This window comes from Tursiops truncatus, chromosome 8 (assembly GCF_011762595.2).
Source record: "Tursiops truncatus isolate mTurTru1 chromosome 8, mTurTru1.mat.Y, whole genome shotgun sequence".
Classification (NCBI taxonomy): Eukaryota; Metazoa; Chordata; class Mammalia; order Artiodactyla; family Delphinidae; genus Tursiops; species Tursiops truncatus.
Window position 1 is genome coordinate 27,959,049 of NC_047041.1, and position 20,453 is coordinate 27,979,501.

Genomic DNA, 20,453 nt, shown 5'->3' on the forward strand with positions numbered 1-20,453 from the left:
GCCACCTGCAGTGTCTGCCCGCGAAGGGGCTTCCTAGTGTGTGGAAACCTTTTCTCCTTCACAGCTCCCTCCCACTGGTGCAGGTGCCATCCCTATTTTTTTGTCTCTGTTTTTTCTTTTGCCCTACCCAGGTACGTGGGGGAGTTTCTTGCCTTTTGGGAGGTCTGAGGTCTTCTGCCAGCATTCACTAGGTGTTCTGTAGGAGTTGTTCCACGTGTAGTTGTATTTCTGGTGTATCTGTGGGGAGGAAAGTGATCTCTGCATCTTACTCTTCTGCCATCTTCCCCTCCTCTGAACAGTAAATTATTAAAAATTAAGTGGTACCATACAATAGGATACCATGCAGCAGTTTTATTTGTTTTTTTGTTTCTGTTTTTTTTTTTGTGGTACATGGGCCTCTCACTGTTGTGGCCTCTCCTGTTGTGGAGCACAGGCTCCAGACGCACAGGCTCAGTGGCCATGGCTCACGGGACTAGCCGCTCCGCCACATGTGGTATCTTCCCGGCCCGGGGTACAAACCCGTGTCACCTGCATCAGCAGGCTGACTCTCAACCAGTGTGCCACCAGGGAAGCCCCATACAGCAGTTTAAAATGTCAGTATATTATGTTTGATGGAGGAAAAAAATGAAAGATTTAGTTTTAAATTATAAAAATAAGTTGAAGAATATAATAATACTATGTCATATAAAAGTTAACAAATTGTAAATTTGTTTATTTGAATATATTTCTATGTAGTACAAAACTCAAAATTATTAATATTGGTTACTCAGCAAAGAAAGATGAAGTTTAGAGATAATGACATTTATATTTTTAAAATTACCACTTTTTTATTTTTTGAATTGCTTACAACTATTATATAAGAATGGAATCCTAGTAGTGTTTAAATAAAAGTATATAAAATAAAACAGTACAATCTCTGCCTGATTTTACATAGTTAATTTGCAAAAGAGAAGAATATAAGTGAAAGAGTTTTGAATTTGGAAAACTGAAAAAGTCTATGCACAGGTCTTTGTCTTTCTTGGCCTATATTTATTCATCTGTTAATTCAGAACAATAACAGCTACATCACAAGGCTATTGAATGAGACACTCTATACACAATCCCAAGTAGAGAGTCTGCCATAGAGTAAAAAGGCTCTCAATAGCTACTAGTTAGCTTTCTTGTTTCTCTTCCCAGCTCACAGACTTAGAGCTTAAAACAAAACAAAACAAAAAAACAAATAGTCCCTCACAGACTTCCATTATAGTTCTGAGAAATGAAACTGTTCAAAAGACGAGTGAAATGTAGGAAATGAATAAAACAACAACAACTAGCTGAAGTGTCTCACTATTTAAAATTATAGTGAAACATTTGTTTCAGGACTAATTATTGGCAACAGTTCCAAAAATGAAATATGTTGAACAGATAAACTTTAAAACATAGGCAGAGATGAGATCTGCATTTAGATGTGTGGCTATTTCAAAACATACATATTTCAAAGGGAAGAGCTAGTAGTTGTGAGGAAAATGTTAGTGAGTTACCGGTGTCTATTTTGGTTTTCCCTTTGCCTTGTGAAGGATTTGGCTGGAAGTTATATGGGAAATCCAATTAATAAATTAGATATATTCACTAGTCATTTATCTTCAGCCTATGGCCCATCAAACTGGTGCTGGGATGCTGAGACTGCTCCCTGCTCAGAATGTAATTCATCAACCTTGCTGCAAAGAGGATACTTTGCCAAGAATAGCATATGCAAAACAGGATGATGAGAAGGTCAATAAACTCATAATCACAGAAGCATTCTGTAATGCCATTGATGAGGTTCTGCACCCCCTGAAAAAACTTGGACACTTCTCTTTGGTTTATCAGTTTAAGAATTAGGGCTGAGATGTGGCAGCCTAAATTCTCACATGGTGGTTAAGATTCTTCTAAAAATAGAACAAAAGAACATACCAAGCCCTTGAATGATTTTTATTTCTGGATATCCTATGTTGTCTTTTTCTTCATCCTCCTACCACCTTGGCCATTATTTTTCTTCTAGAGGAAGGATCTTCTAATAAATGTCCTCTTCTTACTGCTCCAACTAAGAAAGAGAATAGGGAGCTTCCACTTTTGGACATGATGGAGTAAAAATGGATGGATTTACCCTTCTATTCAGAAAAACTACAAAACTAGACAAAATGTAGGAAATGCCAGTTTCACACATTCAGTAACCAGCAGTACAGGACAATGATCACTGAAAGGAGAGGGGACACAATATGCAGAAATAAATCACTGCTGCCAACTGGACAGTCTGGGCACTCAGGTAGATTCCCACAGTAAGTAAAGCCTGTTCTCTGAGGAAACTGACTATAATCAAGTTGCTGATGAAGCCAGCCCTACCCAGTCACTTCTATGTCTAATTGAATCCATCATCAAACCAGACATGGTAGCACATCCACCATCATGGGCTGGGAACACAGTTAAGATTATATATGATTCTAATGCAAAAACTACAACTGCATGTCAAACTTGTGACTTCTGCCAACAATGATCCCATTTATCTCAGGGTGACAAAGGCCATATTGTATGAGGTGAGTCCCCGACTGATTCTGGCAAATTGACCATGTAGAATTTTTAGGCCTATCTTGGGGCAACTGTCAATGCTTCACTGCTATTCCAGTCTGACCAGCTGACTCTGGTATCATATTTGCCCTTGAAACAAAAATTGTGTCATGTTTTCAGCTTTTCAGATCATCTGTGTTCTGACAGTGGTGTGCATTCTGTCTTAAAGACCACTTAATAGATCAATTGTCATGGTATTCAATGGACACCTTATTATCCTCAAGTTACTGGAGTCGATATGAGGTGGAACGGATGTCTGAAAGGAAACTAAAAAAGATTTCTGATTTTTCAACTCTCAACTCTTCCTGTTCTACACATCTGAGTAAGGCAGTTTGGTCACTACAAACAGCTGTCCCCCAACAAGTGTTTCTTTCCTTTGGTAATTGCCAGGTTAATGAAGAGGGTGAGGGGTTACATAGGGGTAATTTAATAATTGATTTCTCCTTCTTTTTTTTTTTTTGTGGTACGCAGGCCTCTCACTGTTGTGGCCTCTCCCGTTGTGGAGCACAGGATCCAGATGTGCTGGCTTAGCGGCCATGGCTCACAGGCTTAGCCGCTCCAAAGCATGTGGGATCGTCCCAGACCAGGGCACGAACCCATGTCCTCTGCATCAGCAGGTGGACTCTCAACCACTGTGCCACCAGGGAAACCCTCTCCTTTATTTTTGAAGGGTAATTTTTCAGGGTATAACATTTTGGGTTGACATTCATTTACATTCAGAATTTTAAATATATCATCCCATTGCCTTTGGCCTCCATGATTTCTAATGAGAGGTTAGCTATTAATCTTATTGAAAACCTCTTGTATGTGTTGAGTATCTTCTCTCTTGCTGTTTTCAATATTCAGTTTGTTTTTAGCTTTCAAAAGTTAGCCTATAATGTATTTCTGTGTGGATGTCTTTAAGTTCATCCTGTTTGAAGTGTGTTGATCATCATGAACTTGTAGTTTGTTTTTGTTTGATACCATCTAATTTGGGAAGTTTTTTGACCATGATTTATTCAAATATTCTTTCTGTCTTTTTCTCTTCTCTACTTCTGGAACTCCTATCATGAGTATATTTATAATGTCCCTAATTTTCCTGAAGATTGGTTTACTTTTTTTCATTCTTTTTCTTTTTTGTTCCTTAGACTACAAAATCTCAATTGACCGCTTTTAAAGTTTATTAATGTTTTTCTTTCTGCCACCCAATGCCTCTGCTGAGCCTCTCTACCGAATTTATTATTTAAGTTATTGTACTTTTCTACTCCAGAAATTCAATTTGGTTCTTCATAATTTCTATCATTTTACTGATATTCTCTATTGGTGGAATATTATTTTCATACTATTTTGTTTCTTTAGGTCTGTTTTTTGTCATTCTTTGAATGTATTTATAATAGCTGACTTTAAGTCTTTTTCCGATAAATCCATTTATTGGGAATTTCTTCAGGGACAGATATTTCTTCAGGGACAGCTGTATTTCTTCAGGGACAGCTATTTTTTCCTCCCTGTGGAGCTTTTGTTTTTGCTTCTTACTTGTTTTCCTCCCTTAGTTTAATTTTTCTTCTTCTAAGTTTTTGTTGAAAAATTATATAAAATTTTACAAAAATTGGACATATTATATTATATAATATAGCAACTCTAGAAATCAGTCTTCCAACTCCCCAAATTTTTGGTGATTTTTCTGGTTATTGTTGTTATTCCTTTTTTTTAGTGATTTCTTTGGTCTAATTCTACAAAATCTGTATTCTTTGTTGTGTGTGGCCACACACACACTTTGTTGCGTGTGGTCTCTTTTCTGTAGTTTAGTGGTCAGCTTATGATTGGAATTCTTAAATGGGTAGAACGATTAATTCTCTCAGTCTTTGTTGAAGGAATCTGTGTGTATGTTGGGACACTCATTCAGCATCAGCCAGACAGTTAACAACTCTTCCTTAACTTCACTTTTGGCTTTTGTAGAACCTCAAAGTCAATGAAAGGTTATAGCTTAAGACTTTCTCTTGTGTTCCCTGAGCATATGTACACCTTTACAGATTCTATGGGTTTCTTATTTTCTAGCTTTTTCTTTTAAGTTTTTGGCTAGCCTGTTCTTTGCCTGTACTGTTATCCATAGCCTAGGCAGCTGCAAAATTAGTCAATTTTTTCTTGCTGTTTTACACAAATATCTCCAGCGAAAAGGCTCTTTTTTTTTTTTTTGCATTGGGAAGTCATGAATCAGTTCATATTCATACTGCCTTGTAATTGAGGTCTTCCAGGAAATCATTAGAAAAGTCAATTCATGACAACTCTCTGAGAATGCGGCTTTGAAATAGCTCCAACCTTGATCTTCTGTCTCAGGTGACTACCATCCTTCTTGTTATCACCATTATAGCAGTCTGTTACTGGTTTTCAAGTCTACCATGAAACTGAAAAGGGGACATGAAAAGAAGGAAAAGTAAAACACCACAAAACTTACAGTTTTTACCAAGATTTAGCTATTAAAAAATACTTATAGGACTGCTGCAATCCTTTGGTTAATTTCCAGAGTTCTGAAACATTTTATTCTGACAATTTTTGTCAGTACACCCATTGCCTCTATGTAAGAGAGAATTTTCAGAAGGCTGTATTCCTTCACTCAGGAAGTGCCAGCCTCTACTACGATTTTAGAGTATTCTTTTAAACTAATTTTTTTTCTTCCTCCCACAATCAATGTATAACCAAATCTTGTTAGCATTTTTCCAACAAATATGCAGAATGTAACTGCTTATCATGATTCTGTGCAATCATCTTGGGCTAAGCCACTATCATATCTCATCTTGATTAGTAGTATATTCTTTCAAAAGTTCTGAGTCAGCTATTGTGTCCCTAAAGAACCCAAATAAGAAGCTAGAGTGACTCCTTTGAAATGTACATCACCATGTCCTTTCCCTGCTTAAAATACCCTTTTTCCTGTCTCACTTAGAGTAGAATTTAAGATCTTAAAATGCCTAAAAATCCTTACATGATCTGACACCTAGCTTCCTTTCTGCTTTCTCAGTACTTATTGTTTTCTCACCTTACTTCAGCTGCACTGGCCCTTTGCTATTTCTCAACCATGCTATGTAGACTTGTGTGATTCTACCTCAGGACTTTTACATTCTTTTTCTTTATGCACAGGTCTTACTTAATCGTTTACAAACAAACTTCATTGGAGATATCTTCCTTGATTTTCTTATATAAACAATAAACCTCCTGCTCTATTGGTAGTCTTTTTCCTCTTAACCTGTGTTATTATTCTCCACAGCACTTACTATCTGGAATATTATTTTCCTTTATTTTTATTATTACTAGTTTTATTTATCTACCCTAGAATGTAAGTGACATGAGGATCTGAGATTATACATTTTATTTCTCACAGTATCTCTAGTCCTTAGAGAAGTGCCTGGAATAGTGAGTATGTTATAAATACTTTCTTAAATAAATGAATGGACCAGGGTTGCAGGCAGTAAACTAAGGGGAAGAAACCTAGAATTACAATGACATTAATAATTTTCTATTTCTGAAATAAAATAATAAAGTGTTTAAATATATTTTGTAATTTTTCAGCATTAACTGATTTATTTAGTGGGTTAGATTAATTGAAAATGTGTTCTCATTCAATGGAATCCAGATAAATAGAAGAGACAACAATTAATTCAGGATGATTCCCCCCTTCCTATTCAGAATCCATATATGAAAAGAGGAAGAAAAAGTAGCCCCATCTCTTTGTTTCTCTTCACAAACACAAAATTTGGGAGAACATCTTTGCCTGACTCAGCTTCTGTCTGAACAGTCTCCATCTGTTCAGCACCATGTGGTACTTGAGCATATGCCAAACAATCAGTCATTCTGCTGTTTGCAAGGAGAGGCAATGAAAAGATTAATAAAATTCCTTTTACTCTGATGAGAAACACAACAGCTCAGTGATCTCACACACGCATTCTGGAAATTACTGTGCTACAGAAAACCGTTAAACTCATTTCTGGGCTGAGTGGAATATTAAAAAAACAATTTGACAGAGCAAGTATAATGAACAATGTACATGACAATCCCCTCTAGTCTACATTTTCCTGCCCAGACTAATGAGATACATTGGGAAAAATCTACACAAGATCCTCAGAAGAAGATGTTTCTTTTGTGTTAAAACACAAAGGCAAGTTAAGGTCGAGTGGTTGCATGAGATCAGAGCAAGAGGCCATCCATATTGGAAATCAACATTGCCACAAAGTTTTCTGTCCCTAATATCTCCTCAAGTTTTCTGGAAGAAAAGAAAAGTTCAGGGAAACTCCAAGTTTATCAGCAGGATGATTTAAACCAGGTTTTCCCAGGCACCAGTTTGGAAGTTAGTAATTGATCTTAAAGCCTGGTGGGATCTTTATTCTCAGTTCCTGCTTCACTCATGGTCATCTTCTCTTAATTTCTGTTAATTTCTCAGGAAATAACTAATTATTATAATCACTAAAGTTGGAAATTCTGGGTTATAATTTCTTTATAACTTTTTTCCTTCTTAAATATGTGATACATATTCTTTGGCAGATGACTTGAAAAATATAAACAAAGAATACATCCAAATTCCTATAATCTAGTCATGCACTATTAATACTTGGTAGTATATTCTTCTTGAAAGATATATTTTAAAAATTTTATTTGTGTGTACAATATACATAGATACAATATATTTATACACATTTACATATGTTGATATATATACATATAGATAGATATATATGTATATTTATATATATGATATATATATATAAAGAGAGAGAGTAAATATAATATTTGGACAGGGAACTGAGGAATGCCCAATGTTGTTAACAATTATTTTACCTATTTCTCATATTCCAGGGAAATTATATAACCCAGAGGGCAAATATTTGATTACTAGTTGGAACTTTAATGTGGAAGCATGCTAAATTAGAAATGTGTGTACCAGGAAGGACATCTTTTGCTCAGGTTAGTTAAACCTCATTCTTGTCTCACCTTTTCTTACTAAGGGAGGATGGTCAATGAGGCAACTTTTTCCAAGCAGGAAAAGATGGTAAGTCCTGTCTTACCACCACCCTGTGCAAGGGAAAAATTAGAGAAGTGCCGTTTATCTTATTAAATGTGGCAGATTGAGACATATTGTACCTCAACTCCTTTCCAAAAACTATACTAACATGATAATACTTTTAAAATAACAAAAATCAAAGGAATAAAGAGAATGTGAAATATAGCAGAGCAAAAGATGTCTATACATACAATTTTGGAAGGTGAAAATTAAATAGGAAGTGACACCCAAGTTGACAAAGGAAAGTGAAACTTTAAACTGACTGAGAAGAAGCCAAGAAGAAGCTAACTGATTCATGCTTCACAGTTTTAGAAAAGCTTAGAAAGGAGAGCCAGTGAATATCTCAGTAGAGAAAGGTATGGATTTAGGCAAGATAAATGAGGACTGGCTGAAGTTTTTTTTTTTTTCTTTACTTATTTGTTTGTTGTATAAAGATTTTTCAGTCCTCAGACTTTCCTTAAACCCAGCAGAAGATTGTAGTTTAAACTTTGGAGAGGTTGAATTAGAGGTGCTCTGTACTCAGAGATACTAGGCACAACTGAGAGTAGTAGTAATATACCTGAGAAATGAGATAAAGTAAAAATATTTGTACAATGAATTGGGAAACTTATATTCATTTGGCCTGTGTGATTCACATAAATTTGGCAGCTAAAAGTTCCCCCTAGACCAAGAGACTAGATGATTCCTCTCTGGAGCACATGTATTAGCCTAATACATAATACCCACTAACCCTGATTTGGAAGTCTTCCAACAAAATAGCTAGGTCTAATTACCCTACAAGGAATCCCAACAGTCAACATTTTTATCCATCTCCCTTCACAATTCACAAAAGGCTTCCAATAAAATTTTTGAAGCCCCAATTCCAAGAGAATAATCAGACATTTGGACAGAAAGACCTTAAAAGTGAAACAGACAAAATTAAAAATAATAGGAAGTTAGAAACTATAAACTATGATGTCATAGAGATTATGAGAAAAATGACAAGAAACTATAATTAATTTCTTAAAAGAGATATGAAAAAATATTGTATTTATAGAGAAGGACAGGAGATTATAAGAAGGACTATTCAAAGAATTTGAAAAATAATCTCTTGAAAATATGATAGTAGAAATAGGAATTTTACCATAAGGAATAGAACATAAATTTGAGTTACTCTCCATGAAAGTAAAATAGAATTAATTGAAAAAAAACTGAGTAAAAATATAAGAAAGAGACTCAGTAGACTCAGACCACAGGGGCCAACAGTTCAGCAAAAATAAATAAATAAACAAAAAGAAGTAAGGATAAGAAAACTTCTCACAAATGAGGGGCTTATGTTTCCTGATTGAAAACCTCCACAGAGTGCCTAGCATATTATAGGTAAAATGAGTAACACCAAAGTACCTCATGAGGAAATTTCAAAACACTAGATTAAAAGTATTTTTTAAAGTATCACAAAAAAAAAATCTTACACAAAGCTTAAGGCATAGCACAGCAGTACATTTTTCAAAAGCAATGCTGATGGTCAGAATTTAGTAAAATTTAGAATTTTCCTTCAAAAATATGAAAGTTATTTTCAACCTAGAATCTTATTCCCTATAATCAAGTAAACTTAAACTTTTTCACACAAACAACATCCAAAAGAAATTTATATCTCACACATTTTCCCAGAAAGCTACTCAAGTATATGCTTCAACAAAACAAGGGCTGAAGGCTGACAGGACTCAGTCGAGATTGGAACAAAGGACAAAGTATCATTAAAAGAAGCATTCATGAAAAGAAAGTGAAGAAAACAAGAAAAGTGAAACCTTTAAGATAGCTGCTCTGTACAAATATGATGAGTGGATATTTACACTTACATAGGAGTGTTTGGTGATGAGATAGTTATGGCTATGTAGAAAAATAAGCAAGCAAAAAAACAAAAAGACACAATTATGAACACCAGAGAAAAAATTTTACAGAAATATGAGTAGATATGAATTACGGTTCAACTGTGAATAATTATATACTCATAACAACATATATTAAATATTGGTTTAATCAAAAAAGTTTTACATAAATAAACTGAAAGGATGCTAAGGAAGGTAATGATTCCTTTGTGGGTAGCATGTAAAAAAAATTAAATTCTTATCAACCATATAAAAATTCAATAAATTGTGCCAATTCTCAAATAGCAGTATGAGTTATTACTGAGAACTATGGCAGTAAATATCACAAGACAAAGTTAAACAATGTTAATAGATTTTCTTTCAGGGAAAAAGAAACCAGATTAGGGAAATGGGTTTTATATGCCTGCTGTTTTGATGTAGAGGTGGTGGTGGTTGTAGCTGTGACAAGCCCAGTCTACAAAAGAGAGAAAGAAGGAGAGAGAGAGGTAAAGAAGAAAAGGGGAGAGAAGAAAAGGGGAGAAGCAAGGAAAAGTGAGCCAAAGAGATAGGGTAAGCTTTGTTCCAAGAGCGCAGTCCTGGTCCTACTTGCCTTCAAAGATTTGTGACTAAAAGTATGACAGGGGTACAACCTACTCGCAAGAGGGAAAGTTATGAATCTTATTCACATCTTTTTTTTCCTTAAATAAGAACATCCCGGAAAATAAACAACCTGATATGTATTCAGAGTTTTGTCTTTGCTCAATCATTCATGATATTGTGTTCATGGAACAGAGTGTGACATGAATAAACATTAACAGCAAATACACAAAAATAAATTTATATCTGAATTGCAGATAATTGTTATATATGTATTCACCATGAATCTCAGTCTTGACTGAACATTAAAATCACTTAGGGTGTTTTTTTAAAATCCAAGCCTGGTCCCCAAAACACTCTCTGGGGACAAGGCCCGGGCATCAGTAGTTTTAAGACTCTCCAGGCTATTTTAATTTACAGGCAAATTGAAATTATGACTGTTTCATGTGGTCCTCAGACTAGAAGTATTGGCATCATCTAGGTACTTTTATTAAATGTAAAAATCTCAGAACCTACCCCCAGACCTACAGAAGGAACAGTTTTGGGTGTAGGTAGCAGCAATCTGAGTTTTAATAAGACTTTCAGGTGATTCTGAAGCACACTATAGTTTGAAAAACTTTGTTTTAGGGTCTTACTTTATACAAGGTAGTTAATGGACCTATTGGGTTGAGCAAAAAGTGCCTTCTGTTTTTAAGTAAAAGTAAAAGACACATTTTTCATTTTCACCAAGAACTTTATTGAACAACATATTCACCCTTTTGTTCCACTACCCTCTGCCATTTTTCAGGCAACTTCATAATTTCACCTTCCTAAAACTTTTTATCTTTTTGAGCAAAGAACTGTTCCAGGTGCCTTTTACAGTTTTCCAGGGAATTGAAATTTTTTCCATTAAGAGAATTTTGTAAAGACCTAAATAAATGGAAATCCAAGGGTGAAATGTCTGGTGAATACAGCAGATGAATCAGAACTTCCCAGCCAAGCTGTAACAGTTTTTGCCCGGTCATCAAAGAAACATTCGGTCTTGTGTTATCCTGGTGGAAGACGTGTTTTCTATTGACTAATTCCGGATGCTTTCTGTCGAGTGCTGCTTTTAGTTGGTCTAACTGGGAGCAGTATTTGTTGGAATTAATCGTTTAGTCTTCCAGAAGGAGCTCATAATAGGGGACTCCCTTCCAGTCCCACCATATGCACAACATCACCTTCTTTGGATAAAGACCGGCCTTTGGTGTGGTTACTGGTGGTTCATTTTGCTTGCTCCACAATCTCTTCCATCCCACATTACTGTACAATATCCACTTTTTACTGCCTCTCACAATTTGCTTTAAAAATTGGACGTTTTCATTACGTTTAAATAGAGAATCACATGTGGAAACACGGTCAAGAAGGCTTTTTTCACTTAGCTTATGTGGAACCCAAACATCAAAGTGAGGAACATAACCAAGGTAGAGTAAATGATTTTCAATGCTTCATTTGGATCTTCTGAGTATGTGGGCTATATCCCACGTGGTATAACACTGATTGTTCTCAATTAATGTCTCAATTTGATCGCTATCAACTTCAACTGGTCTACCTGATGGTGGAGCATTGTTAGCGAGAAATCTTCAGCAGGAAACTTCACAAATTGCTTTTCAAATGTTTGATCAGTCACAGCACCTTCTCCATACACTGCACAAATCTATTTTTGTGTTTTGGTTGCGTTTTTACCTTTCTTGAAATAATAAAGCATAATATGCCAAAAATGTTGCTTTTTCTTCCATCTTCAGTATTAAAATGGCTACACAAAAATTCACCAACCTTGATAAGCCTTTTTTTTTAAATGCTTGCTGATATGACAGCTGTCACATAAATTCTAACAAAATTATTTCAAATGAAGTTAAAGACAGCTAAGTGCTACTAGAGCCATCTTACAGAAAAACCCAAAAGAAATTTTTTGACCAATCCAATACAACTAATCATACCAACTATCCCAGTTTATCAGGATAATCTTAGTTTGATATTTAAAGCCCCATAGGCTAGATAAACCAGAATGATTGGCTACCCTCAGCAGCAGTATTACTTGAAATTTTGTTGTAAATAAAAAGTGTCAGGCCCTCCTCTAGACAGCCTAAGTTCAAATTTGCATTTTAAGGAGAGATCTAGATGACTTGCATGTGCTTGACAACTTGAGAAGCACTGCCCTTAGACAGTAATGATTTTCATGCCTACTGCACATTAGAATCACCTGGGTGTCTTTTTAAAAACAATGGTACCCAAGCTTTACCCAAGATTGAATCAGAGTTTCTGAGCTTGAGCTCCAGGCCTCTATGAAACTATGATTGAGCACAACTACAAATTTCTTATTTTGTTTTGTTTCTGTTTGTTTATAAACATTTGAAATTTAATTTAAAATAATTACAACCATGAACATTGTTACAGTTAGAGGCCTTCTTTGTTCTCTACAATGACACTGAGCACATTTGTAAGGGGTTCCCATTGTTTGGTCTTAAACAACCACCTTTCAAAGAAGGAAAAAAAAAAACTTGGCACACTACCATTTATGTTGTTTGTTTCTTCACAAATGGTGAAAATACTAAAGAACAGACAAGGAATAATCATAATGTGTGACCAACATTATAAATATGGAATTATAAATTTAAACATTTGTGCAGGGAGCTCATCTTGGTGCTCTGTGGTGACCTAGATGGATGGGATAGGGGGGCATTAGGGACGTCCAAGAGGTAGGGGATATATGTATATTTATAGCTGATTCACTTTGTTGTACAACAGAAACTAATACAACATTGTAAAGCAACTATACTCCAATAAAGAAAGAAAGAAAGAAAGTATAAAAAGTAAATAAATCTGGTAGTCAATGCAGCTCCGTGGGGTCTCTGCATCTAGTAGGGTCAGTCTCTGCATTCCTGATGATGCTCACTTTTATCCATTTTCCCATGTTCTTCACTCCTGCCTCTTATTCCTCCCATCTGTTCCATCAAAGGTCCAGGGTGTCCCCTAGGCCACCTTGTCTTCCTCCACAAAAGCCACCCTTTGTCCATGCCCTGACCATCACAGAAGCCACCTCTGTCTCCACCACAGCCACCTCTGAACATTCCACTAGAACCACTATGGTACATGAGGCCACCTCGTGCTCTCAGCATGCTACCAGGGCCACCTCTGCCATGGTCACTGCCCGGGGGTGGGAAAGGTGGTGGGAGAAAACCTTCAGGCTTTGGGGCCTTACACTGGTTGCACTCTGTTCTACAGGTGAAGTTCTGCTTTACACACCCCTGATTGGGGCACTGCCAGTCTCCAGCTTGGTGCTGGACCTTTCTTCCTCCAGACAGGTTCCCTTGAGAACTGCAGGGCCCTCTTTGTGGGAAGCCTCCTCTGTCTCCTCCTCAGCCTCCCATGTAACCCATGGGTCCTCTAGGACCTCCCGGGTCCCTTGGACCTCCTCGGAGATGTGGTGCCATCCCTCTGCCCTCACGGGGTGGCTGCATTCCTCCCTGCATGCTGTTCATTGGAGGCTTCTTCCAAGCCAGAGAAATTTTAAGTTTGCTCCCTTGAAAAATCCTTCCCATCAAACCACTCGACAGCAGTATTGGCAGTTGATGGGTCTTCATAGGACACTGTAGCATCACCTTTGGCCTTTCCTGTTTCCTTGTCCAAGTATATATGAATCATGGGTTGTCCAGTCCTCTTGTTCACCTTAACAACTCCACACTCCTTAAAGAAGTCTGCCAGATCATCTAGAGTCACACTGTCATTTAATTCCTGCACATAAATTGCACTGTTGTCAGAGTCTTCATCTGGATCTGCAGGTGGGCCTAAATCAAGATCTAGTCCTTCATCTATGGGTCCATCAGGCTTATTGAAGCCACCTGGCTCTTCAGTGCCCATTCCACCATGTCCTCTTCCCCATCCACCTGTGTTCATGCTTCCAGGATCAAATCCTCCTCTTCCACTGCCTTGGTTATCAGGGCCACTCATGCTCTGGTTCTCTCCTGGATTTAGGTTTCAAAGAATTATCAGTGTTCTGTGGTTACAACAACTGAAAAATCTCAACAAAAATCATAGTGAAAAATCAAAATAGTTGTCCAGACTAGGATAAATATCTAAAGGTTCACCACGTCTTTAGGCTAAAATAGATCTTGAACAGTATTATGTTTTTACTTTTTAAGATATGAATTACTGTGCTTTACTTGCACTAAGTAACCACTTTGAAACACATTGCTTTGGGCGTATTATTGAGAAGTAAATATATAAGCAAAAATCTCCATGAAATATATTAAGCTTTAGCTGTAAATTAGCTGTTTTGAGCACTTAATTAAAATACTATCTCATTCTTTTCTTAAGTACAGTGATTTTCCTATAAGAAATAGAGTTTAAGATATCAAGAACATGAATTTGCAATCACCCAGCTTAATCAAGTCTGAGTATCCCCATTGCCTGCTAATCTATCAGAAACTGATGTGGTCATACATTGTTCATTCAGGTGTGCTGCTGATATGACTCATACTGGCAGAAAGCTCAGGTTCATTAGATAAAAATCAAACTTGATCTTGCATTGTAATGCAGTCTTCTAACATGCATTTAAGAAACAATAATGTAGCTCTTTGTGGTTGCAACCACTTCTGTTATTTTCTCCTAGGATATTGTACATATGCTCTTTTGATTTAATCAAATGTATTACAATCACACTTTATCTTACTAACACAACTTTTTTTGAGTACTAAAAAATTCCTCCTGACCCAGCTAAAGAAGAACATGTGATAGAATTTTATTCTTAGAGAATGGGAATGAATTTTTTAATTATCCATATGTTCCTACCCAAAATTCCAAGGACACAGATCTGCTTGACCACTGGCTAGAAGTAAGAGTATCTGGAAGTATGAAGTCAAAAAGCAGAGCAAAGCTGTGTTTACATGAGGTGAATTCTAAATTTCGGTTACGTTAGGTTAGGGTGCGAGCTTTCTTAGCTACCACTAACTGGAATGCAATTATGTATTACTGATCAGGTATTCAATAGTCAAAAATTAGTGGTACATAAAGTATTGCTTTGGCATTTAAGTAGTTACTATCCTCATGATCTATATACTGTCTTGTCATGTATGACAAGATCCGGGACCCAAGTGATAGTCTGAGATACATACCATCTTGAACAACTTTACGTATGTGAGACAGAGTGGGCTAGATACTTGCACCACTCTGACTTGATCTGATCAGCTTGGAGCTTCAAGAAGCCAACTGTATAATAACTCTATTGGTTATTGGGATTCCTTTTCCTTGCTTGTCTTTTTTATAGGATCTCTGAAATGCAGCTCTGTTATGGTCAATACTTTTAGAGAATGAACTTATAATTACCAGGGGGAAGGGCAGGGAGAAAGGATAGACTGGGAATTCAGGACTAACATGTACACACAGCTATATTTAAAATAAAATGTCTTTCTATGAAAAAAAAATTTTTGTTTTCTCAGATTTTTTTTTATGCCAGAAGACTGTTGTTTTTAATGTTTTTTCATGTCATATAGTTTTTTGAGTCATATAGCAAGTATTGTTGCCATGCAAGCTATAGGTGTAAAACAGAGAAATTAATGGTTATTCTTCCTTTCTTTTAACAACCATGTAATGAGCACCACCAGTTTTATGCAGGTCTAACTCTGTGATATGCAGAAAGATGAATAATGAAGCAGCCGTTGATCACAGGGTCTAACAATCCAGAAGGGAAAGCAAAAAGTACAGATGTATACAATAACTACAATTGTTAAAAGTGCATTTCATGAGTGGTGTTGAGAAATGCTGGGGCTATGAAAGGGAAAGATCAATTTGATTTTGGAGTATCAGGAAAGACTTCACGAAGTCAGTAGTTAAAGCAATGTTTGTAGATAAGCATTGCAGAAAAACAAAATTTAATCTCTTCTTTCATTTTCTATTTGATGTTTAAATCTCCATACGTCACTTGGCCTTTCTCATTTGTAACAGGAGATTTAAAGCTTTTGTCTTAAGGACAGATTGCATGTCTAAATATAAAAGGCAAAAACTAAAGGATTTACAAAAAAATCGTAGGAGAAAATCTTTATGATCTTGGAATAGGAAAAGCTCCCTTAAACAGTACATAAAGAGGTTAAGAACATATAAATCTTTTGTTTTGTCTTCATCAACCAGTAATACAGTGGAAGATGGATGGACAAACTAGAAGAACATGTGAAGATATTGGTGATACTATGTCTGAAAAATGACTCATACCTTAAATATTTTTTAAAATCTCTCAGAATTAGGTAAGGCAAAGACATTTAAAAATAGGTGAGAGACTTGCCAGTCACATCACAAGATAGGATGTCCACTTGCCCCATAAACATGAAAAGTATTTGACTTCACTTATTATTGGAGAAATGCAAAATAGAATCACAGTACATATAATTTTACTAGAAGAGTGGAAATGACAAAAGAAAATTCCAAATGTTGAGGAAGATGTGGAGGAACTAGAATTCTCATGTACTCTTAGTAGAAGTATAAACTGATAAAACCACATAGGAAGATGTTTGACAGTTTCCAATCGAGTGTAAGCTTACCGTATGTCTCAGCAATTCCAGCCCTAGGAATATACCTGTATTGTATCCTATTGCTGCTGTAATAAACTACCTTAAACTTAGTGTCTTAAAACAACACAAATTTGTTATCTTACAATTCTTTAAATAAAAAGCCTCATCAGGTCTCAGTGAGCTAAAATAGAGGTGTCTTATGTTCCTTTCAGCACTTTCTAGGTTAGAGTCCGTTCTGAAGCCATTCCCAACTTCTAGAAGAGTCCTGCATTCCTCGAGTCATGGCCAAGCCCTCCATTATTAACGCCAGGAATGTTGGATTCTCTCACCCTTCTTCCTTCATTATTTCTCTCTCTCTCTCTCTCTCTCTCTCTCTCTCTCTCTCTTTCTCTCTTGGCCTGTCTCTCTCTCTTTGTGCCTTTCTGTCATCTCTCTGCCTCTCTTTGCCTGTATCTCTGTCCCTCTTTGTCTCTGTCTCTCCTTTTCTCTATCTCTCTGATTTTCTTTCTCTCTGTCTGTCTCTTTCTCCTTCTCTCTTTCTTTCACCCACTGTAGCCAGAAAAGTTTCTCTGCTTTTAAAGACCCATGTGATCAATTGGGCCCATCTGAATAACCTAGCTCACTAACTCCATCCATCTTAAAGTTCTTAAATTAGACACATGTGTAAAGTCCAATTGGTGATGTAACATACTGACAGATTTAAGGATTTAGAAAGTAGTTATCAAGTTCAAAAACAGGCAAAACTCACCACTATATTAGAAATCATGATGGGGGTACCCTTGTGGAGGATGTAATTTATGATTAGAAGAGGACATGGGTGGGGGACATTTCCAGGATGATAGAACTGTTCTGTTTCTTATCCTGGGTAAATTGTTTAGTGTGTGAAAATTATGTATGTTATGCTTAAATATTACATTCAAAAAATCTGTTGTACTAACTTCACAGAGCAGTAGATATAATAACCAGATGATATAACAATATTGGAAATTACTTTTATTGGACTATACTATTTGACAGATGTTGTACAGATTTTTTTTTGTTCTGTTCCCACATATCCCATATGATAAACATTATATCCTCATTTAACCAATGAAGGGGCTAAGAACCAGAAGTGTTAAGTAGCATAGCTAATAAAGATCACCTTGACTTAAAAAAAATTAGTTTTGTTTTTTACTTTTTGCTTCTATATAATGGAAATCACCTGGTACCTTACTTATATCAAACTTTATCCCTTTCTATATAATATTGGAAATTTTGACCACACTTCTTTATTAGATTCTATTTACTATTTTCTGGTCAGAGACAAATAATTATCTATAACTACATGCAGCATGTAACAAACTATTTAGGAAAAGAGTTTCAGTTGCTTCCATGCATTTTCTAGACAATAGCATTGAAACCTGAAATGACATTGCATTCCAGAGTATACAGCCAGGACTTCTGCTTTTCAAAAGGATATTGTTCTCATAAATCATGGGAGGAAATGAGGTCCTGGAAATGCTAAAGGAGTCTGTAGAGCTATGGGATTCCCTCAACCTTTACCAACAGGTTTCTAGAATACTCCAATTATCTCTGCAGGATCAGGTATGCTTAAGATGAACTCTTCAACACTATAGAGAATACATCCCTTGCCTAGTCTTTGAGGTAAGATTGTTTCATAGAACTTTAGGGTTGCTTCTCTACTCTAAGATTCTGAGTTTGGAAATGCTATTTGAGATGGGTCTCCCTAAATGGTAACTAAAATCGTTGGTTCTTATGTATTGGTCTGATGGTGGCTACTAGGATATTTGGTTAATCAGTTGCATACTAAAAAAAATATAATGAATTTTTAAATTTCTCATACTTTTGCCACTTCTTGGAATCAAGTTTACCGTTATATCCTGGTAAGACAAGATATATCAGAAACAAAGGAGATTAAGAGTCAACCTAAATCCAAACTATGTACTTCTTTATCACATATTCTAGTTATATATTATCAGGATAGATCAGGTATAGGAAATAAATCTGATGTTTTAAACATATTTAACTCCAGTATTTTTAGTTTTCTTATTTATATTGGGACTTCAGCATTATTTATTCCAGGCACCCGAAATAATGGGTCAGAATTATTCACATAATTAAACTTGTATACTAAATATGTTTACACATTTCTCTCACACATAAACTACAAATGTGAGCTCTAAAGAGTTTTTTCATTGAGTTCCAGACTTTTAAAATATATAATTCAAAATATTATTTTGAAAATATTTAAAATATCTATACAAAAGACACTTGAAAGTGCTAGAAAATCTTCATTTTGGAGAAAGAAAGAGAGTTGGGGGGTTGTCAACGTCATAAAAAATTAGATTTTGAAGACAAACAAGAGAAGAATAAAAATAAAGGAAAAGCTGCATTACTATAATCACCTGACAAATGACTTCTACATTTTTATGTTTTTTTAATTTTGGAGTAAGTAGAAAATATTAAAAAGCGTGCCAAAATGAGATATGAGATATAGATTTTCCCCTTGTTTTCTCAACTTATAGAAAAAAAAAAGCAATATTGCTTTTTGTTTCTGCAACTAGGAAAAGTCAAAAAGAACTGGCTAAAATGCACATCCTCCCACAATTTATTTTTGGTGTGCCAGGTCAAACTGTTGCAGAAGGATACTTGTTGAACTTCAATCTGGCTTGCCGTCTATCGGCACTTCAGTGCACTTCCACCACCACTTTGCATGCAAGATTGGTAGACAGGTAAGGCTACAACAGGAAAACAAGGTAGTTTATCACATGGAGGCTGCAACCCAGAAGTTCTGGATTCAAATGCAAAAAGTTATGCCTCTCTATGCTCTGCTTTTTTTCATCCCTAAGATGAGAGTAACATTAATAATAACACTTACCTCACAGTGTTGTTGTGAAAATTAACTGAGCTAATATTTAAAAATTGCTTAGAACAATGTCCAGAATATTAGAAATGTTGCATAAGTTTTAGCCACAGTATATAGGCTTTTCTTTAGCTCAAGTGAAAGCATGATATTTCTTGGAAATGTAGAGGGAACTGCCCTTGAAGGCCAGTAAACATATGTTTGAAAAATATTATCCTTAACCTGAAGGAACAGCTAAAGTTATTGAAAGGACTGCCAGGACACATTCACTGGTTATCTGATTTTCAGAGTGGGCTCTGAGCCTAGAGCTGGATTTAGTCTCCTCTGTTTCTAGAGCTGTCTACTGGCCACACATTTAAATGAGCACTTTTATTGCCCAGAAACATACAGACATCAGGCTAAGCTTTCTATACGACAACAGAAGAATCTGTACCTGACTAAGCTAAGGCAGTGCCCCAATAGGACTGCATAAGTCCTAAGGAATGGCTGTCTGTACTACTACTGCTTGTGTAACTAGTTATGTTAGAAAGAGAACATGTCTCTGGTAAATGATTCTCGAACACATGAGTGAAGTAGCATGCATATGGATTTTGTTTTGTTTTGTTTTCTGTTTACATTCAACATGTAGAGAATAAACAACATGTACTACAATGTGTACCACATTGAAAGAAAACTCAAATGATATTGTTGAATTTATAAGGAAAAAGCATTAGAGTGTTACCACTAATTTTTACTTAAAGAGATTTACCAAATAATTCTTAAAATAAGCAATATCCCCTAGAACATTTCAAATGTTTTCAATATTCAACATGTATTTATTGAGCACTACTATGGGCCAAGTACCAATCTTACCCAATCTTAATTTAAGTGAGAGTAGATGTAGAAAAATACTGTATTGGGATTTAAACCATCTTTCTTAGCCTGTGTTATTTGACATTTATACAAGTATTTTTTGTATACTTGACATTACTAAGTATAATTTACACAGTTAATTTTCTGTCAATGGGTACTTTAGC

General features: G+C 35.8%; 1 pseudogene; it reads right to left on the bottom strand.

Annotated features, from left to right (window-relative positions):
* Positions 1-12,929: 12,929 nt before the first annotated feature.
* On the bottom strand, positions 12,930-16,872 carry LOC101316933 (RNA-binding protein EWS pseudogene; annotated as a pseudogene).
* Positions 16,873-20,453: the final 3,581 nt, after the last annotated feature.